Raw genomic sequence first — 6,651 nt, forward strand, 5'->3', positions numbered from 1 at the left:
TACTAGTTTAAAAAAAAAAAGCAAGAAAGGCTCAAAGAGCTTGGATGATGCCAGCTTCCTATCAGCTCCAACCATAGTCTAGACATCTCGGAGAGTCATCAGATTAATGTGATGTACGTTCGGCATTTACAGCTCTACGTTTCTTAAAGAGAGCTGGGAGAAGTGAACTTTGCTCCAGGGACGACCCTGGTACAACCCTGAAGGGCTCCTTCTTTCCTCTGTCCGACTTCTTACTTATTTCTTTCCCTTCTCTCATATCTGGGTTTGGGTGTTATGGGTCACCTCTTCAATGAATCACAACTTACAGCATGCCACAATGACCTTCGTTTAATGTCATTAACCTTGCTGACACCTTTGCTCAGAAACCCCACAGCTTTTTGCAGACTCTCCCGGGGCAGGGATATGGTCGCTTCATTTGGCCGAGCATCCAGCCCTGTTGCAGGGTGGCAGCGCCTGTGCCTGTGAGATGGGCTGAGGCTGTTGGAGCTTGGATGGGCTGTACCGGGGAGTCGGACGCCTTCACCGTCCCCTTCCCTGGGCCTTTCCTCAGGGTGGTGGAGACAGGACAGAGCCGAGGTCTGACCGCACTCTGAACATTTCCCCCAGCCACAAAATGCTCTCCCGTCTGCTCTGTTAGCTGCTGCACCAGGGCACCCCGAGAAGGGGCAGCTCGTTCTGCTGGGGACCGTTTCTGAGTCGAGTGTAGCCATCACCTCTTGAGCCAGGCTGCTCTTCAGGGCAAGAATGAACCATCTCCCAGCTGCAGGAGTCAATTTGTAAAACACTACAAAATTTTCCAAAAAACCCCGATCCCTTGCTATCTAGCGGGTTACATTACTTGCTTGAGTACAAAGCTGGGGATCGAAGTGGTTTCATGCCATCCCTTGTGGCTGGCCAAGCCACGGGCGATGCCACAGGGGAGACTTGGCTCTGCCTGCCTGCACCGAGGAGGTTCCCAGAAAAGAAATACCAAAACACCAGAGGAAAGACTGCTCTCATGACACCTTCTGGCCCATCCAGAATGAGAAAATGTCAGGAATTTCCCAAGAAAAATCTGTAGTCTTTGACTTTCCAGCTGAACTGTCCAGAGCTGTCTAGGATGCTCACGGGTGTGCAGCCTCCCCACCAGTGCCCAGACTGGTCACTTCCTACAGGGTTCCTTTTTTTGTAGCCACATTTGAAGAAAATTTATTTGGTGCTTCTGGCTTTTTTCTTCTTCTGGTTTGTGTTGACACGATTGCGTTGAGGAGCGTGTTGGGCTGGTACACGGCTTCGCTGTTTGCACGTTACAGCGGGAAAAAGCAGCAAGAAAATGGCAAGGCTTGTGAAAAAGTAGCACCACTTTGCTAGCATTCTTGGAGAATACAGCACAAAATTCACCAGCCCCAAGCAAAGATACTGAAGAAAGAGGGAAGAAAGGAGATACATCACTTAACAAGTTATTTTATCTAGGCAAAGCAAGCTGATAGCAGTAAACTCAGTGGAAGGAATAAATCCATGTTCTTATTCAAACTGATTAGAAAAATGCATATTAAAAATTAAGCAAGTGATAGCTTTAGGGGGTTTAAAATTATGGCCATAAAAAGCCTCAACAGCTTACTAATTTGAAGGTACCTGATTGAAAGGCGTTCCTGTCTAATAGCTGCCCTGTGAAAAGGGGTTTGCTTTTCCCTGCACCCACTGCGGGGGGCTGTGTGCTTCATCACGGCGAGTTTAAATTGCCCTTCAGCTCAGGGGCCTGCGTGGTCGGGGACGCCTAGCATGGGGCCGCGGGGGACGGTCCCCTCTGCTCCCTGCATCCCCCCATCGACGGGGGCTCCTCACGGCCGGAGGGGAGCGTGAGGGACAGACCCCCGGGGTGCCTGGTTCAGCCCACACTCGGGCAGAATTTTGGGGAGAATAAAGTGAAATGGTGCGTGAGCCCTGTCCCACTTGGATGCTCCAGCGGAGGAGGGGGCTCAGGCAAGGCCAGCGCCACAGGGTTGCCCTGGCCAAGCAGCTAGGAATTGAGAGGGAAAGCGGCCGCGTTAGGCCCTCTGATTAAATCACTTTTGCCTAAATGTCACTTGAAGAGAGTGGTCGTAATGTTGAGTCATTACCAGCCATTTGCATGTACAATAACAACAGGGAAAAAGATAAAAAATCAATACAGGAATCAATAGAGAGCTCCCTGCTCTAGGTCTTTTGCCCGGAGTTTATCATTAGTAGATGCTCAGGAGGCGGAGTACTGTTAATTAGAGGAAACATTTGCAATCCAGAGGAAATGACTGGCAGCTGGAAAATCCTCAGATTTTTTTTTAACTGTGTTTTTAGAGGTGCGTTTTTTTCCCCTCTTCTGGACTCCTCTGTGTCCTGAGTGAAGCATCTCCTTCCCACCTGTGTTTTGAAGGAGGAGAGGGGTTCCTCACCCGGGATTTTGGGAAAGGGTGTATTTCCAAAACATGTGAGCAAAAGCCAGGGACAGCCCTGCTTGAGTTTAACCCCTCTCTTAAATCTTTGGGCAGTAAATCTCTGATCCCTCCTCTCTCGTACCCGTCCCCCCCAGCAGTGCTCACGGCCTGAAATAGCACATAAATTAGAAACATATTTTGTTGTTTTTAGAAACAGCAGCTGCCGGGTTTCCCAGAGAGGGGGCTCTCGGCAGGCAGAGCATCCTCTGAACGCTGCTGGAAGCCTCAGCCCTGGCCTGAGCAGGACCAGGACGGGGCAGGTGGGCTGATCACCGCCCTTCACTGTTATCCAAATGGAGTGACGTGCATGGAACCTGCAGGAAAAAGCCTTGCTGCCCTCAGCTGCCCCCGGGGCCGCGGCATCCCACCATCCCCAGCTCATGGCACCCTCAAAGGGGACCATTCGTGCCGTGGCCTTTGGCTGCTCGTCCCCGACCACTGGGAAATGGCCCCATGCCAAAATTCAGTTTCGGAGCTCCCAGTCCACCCACTCGCAAACATCAGTTATATATCAGGGGGAAAAAAAAAGTACACAAATAACTGCAAAAAAATAACACTTTTGCTTATTTTTGTGACAGTTCCGTGAGCCAAAAGGAAGACAAAACGCAGTGAAATGGTTTTAGGCATAGCTGTGTGCCGGGGCTGGGCAGGGGCTGTGCCGTGGGGCTTCCTGTGGCATCATGCCCACGGGAGGGCTACGCATGGCACCACGTCAGAGAGCATGCAGTGGAGCTCAAGCATGGGGTCAGGGCCTGAAGCAACATCTTTTTTAGCATTTTGGGGGAGTTATAATAAATTTAAAAAGTGGGAGAGTGTGCATGATCCTGCCTGGACTAGCTGGTCTGTGAACCTGGCTCTTGGCAGTGCGTTTGCTTTATTGTCTGTGGTTGTGTATTTACTTTAATTAATAAACATACGCTGAAACCACATTTGAGATACTGTTTCTCCTCTGCATCATGGTTTAGCTGATCCCAGGCAGCTGCTATTAGGTGGCTTTGTATTTTGGGTTTTTTTCTTACTCGCTATTACTACTGTGAAATCATTTACAGGCCCCAGGGAGGATGAGGAAAAAAAATCTCTTTAAAAACAGCAATTATTCTTAGTAAAATATTCTAAATAATTCATTGCTTATTGGCTGCAGTGTGCTATTAAATGCCTTTTAGCTACTACTTGTATAAACTCTTAAAGCCCTGGTTCAAAGCCAAGCTCAGGTTAATGATACAGTGATTTCTGTGGGAAGCTCAGTGCCGCTGATAAAGCAGCTCCTGCAAACAGCCCTTCGGAGCCTGGCACGGTCCTGGGGGACGAGGGGGCTGTGGAGTGCCCACGCTGGGACCTGGTGATGCTCCCAGCACCCATCCGGCAGCCCTCCTGCAGGCACGGCACCGCGGCTCGCAGGCAAGGCGTGCGTAGGAGCCTGCAGGAGGGCTGAGGCTCTCCCCTGTGCCTTGGGGCAGGTAGATCGTGTTCAGGCCCATCATGGGACTTAGCCCTGAGGCTTCAGGTGGTAGCTTTACCCCTGCTTGTATTGGCACCACTTTTCTATTTGTGGGGTTAGATCTTAATTGCGTCACGGTTCCTTGGGCTGAGGGGTTTTAAATGTGTACTGTTGCTTCTCCAGGTGATGGAGAGGCGTGTGTGGGCGTGTGCCAGTGTCACTGTACTTGGTTTTAACCATTTGCTCAGGATTTCTGCACTTAGAAAATCTTCTTGTCCTTGCCCACGCTCTGGAGAAGCTTGGCCAAAAATATATCATGTTGGTGTAACGCTCTCCCAACAGCAACCCTCAGGATTTAAGAATGTTGACAACTGCCTTTAACGCATGGAAGAAAGGGCAATAAATGAGAATAGAGCAGTGGCTCTATTAACTTGCTTCTCCAGCAGCCTATTTTCTATGCATGCACGCTGGAGATAAATGAGAGCGCTCAGCAGGCTGGGCTCAGCGCACTGCCAACCATTCCCCATCTTTGTAGCATGCAGGTGTTTTAAATTGGTTTAATCCCAATTGTTTCCTTTTGCCTCCTGTGTTTCAGCCCCTAAATCTGATCCAGACAAGTCTTTGCTTGCAGTGCACCAGCTCCCTTGACCACTGGGACTGCTGGCAAAAGGCTGGGTGAGAGGGCTGAACTGGGCACAGCGTTAGACCTGAGGCATCTGCCTCTGGTTCATCTCTTTCAGCATCCCTTTCTGGTGTAGCTATAATGAAAAGGCTGGAAGATCCTGAAGCACAAAAATTTAAATTTAATTGTTTTCTATAAAGCTTTTTTTAGTTGCTTCTGCCTATTAGCAGGTATTAGCATCTCTTCACAGAGAAGATCCTAAACATCTGGGTGAAAAGTAAGGGCTATGACATGGCTCAACAACCATGTGTACAGCAGATTTCAAGGCCGTTTTCATCAGCGATTGAAGCAGAGCTCGTGCAGTCTGTAGGACAGTGCGTGTTTCCAGGGGAAATGGCTGCCAGAACCCATTAAAGGTTTTTCAGTTTCATTCACATTTAAAAGATGAACATGGCAGAGAGTTTTGGCAGTCACCGGGCTGTTTATTTCGTTATTTCAAGTGTAAAATAGATCAAATCATTACTTAAACCAGAGAACTGTTTGCAGAGGTGATTCAGCTTAGTTTCCAAGCAAGAGTATTTTGTTACTAGACCTGAAAAATACCCATCTCAGCTGCTGGCCCTGGTCCAGAAGCAGCTCACCCCATGGCGCTGGGGCCTCTTCCTTCAGGCTCAGTTAAAGACAGGGGATTTGCAGGATCAGGCTCAGGGTGCTGTTCGGAAACCAGCGGACGTGACGTAAGGTCTGTTCCCCCCCGAAGGTCTCCAAGTATTTCGCAAATGGTGACCTTCGCTATATCTCTTGGAGGTAGGTAAATAGTAATATACTCATTTTACAGATGACTAAACAGCATAGAGTGTTTAAATGACTTGGCCAAGGTCAGAGCAGACAGCAGTGGGGCTGGGAGGAGAGCCCCGTCCTGCTAAATCCCATCACCACTTCTAATAGCGCCGAGCAGCCCCTGCCTTCAGCAGAGCTTGGTGGCGTGGTGTTGAATTTAAATGGATCTCAATTTCATATACAGCAAACGCCAGGATATAAACTGGGTTTTTGGAGCAAATCTGTTATCTGGGCATTTTTTAAGGACTGTTTCATTTAAAATTGCACTTGGTAGAAATCGGGCTCTTAGAAATCGGAAAATAAGCTGCCTCCTGAATGACAGCTACGAGGGAACAGGTGAGTTAGGGGATTAATTTGTTTGATTAAATCTTTAAAGAGTTTACTCTGAGAGTGCAGACAGCCCTGCAGATGATAGCATGGGTGCAGTGGTGGGCAGAGGAGTTATTTAGATAGAGCCCACGCACTATCTTTCATTTTTCTCAGTCCATAATTACTAATAAATAAAATAAAAGCAAAACCACAATTGAAGCTGCAGAATTAATTACCATGCTATTTTTTCTCCTCTAGGATAATAAAATAGAGCAAATGACTGATGGCAACCAAAGTGTCTGCTGCAGCCACCAGCACACTGACATCGGAGCTCCAGGCACAAATCCGGCGGTGTAAATCACCGCGCGGGGAGCGATCAGCTCTGCAGTTTGTGCTCCAAAGAAAAAGTACGCTTTATCTGGAAGGAACTCCAGCGTTTGGGCAACATAAATTGTGCCTGGATCAGGCTCTTATCAGGCTACTTAATGATGCACGGTTCATATTTCTATAACACTGTTGAAATAAGGACCCAAGGCAGCCACATATCAAACTTGTTGGCCAGAAGTTAGAAGCCTGACCCTAAGCTGAAAGCACCAGTGTTGACTGTGGCCATGGTATTTACAAGTACTTTCTAAAGCTGCTGTGGATATTTCAGGATTTCTGTGGTAATAAGTTATTGCTGGGGGTAAGGGGCATGGCAGAGCTAAAGCCTGGTTCCACGTTGCCAGTTTAAGAGGAAGCCACTTATACAAATCTGAACCCATGTTCACCAGGCACCAAACGTCTTGCTGTGTACAAACCATTGAACGTTGCCAGGTTTTATGCTGAAAACATCCCAGCCATTGACCCAGACACCGCTGGGCCTGCAAAATTTTCCCCGCTGTGTGTGGCTGCTGGAGGAGATTGCCGAAAATGGCCATTTTTTTCAATCTTTGGGCAAATCTGCACCAGAGTTGATGATCTGTAGCCAGCCTGACCTGAGCATGACTGGG

Source organism: Platalea leucorodia, assembly GCF_965183815.1.
Source record: "Platalea leucorodia genome assembly, chromosome: 11".
In the NCBI taxonomy this organism is placed as follows: Eukaryota; Metazoa; Chordata; class Aves; order Pelecaniformes; family Threskiornithidae; genus Platalea; species Platalea leucorodia.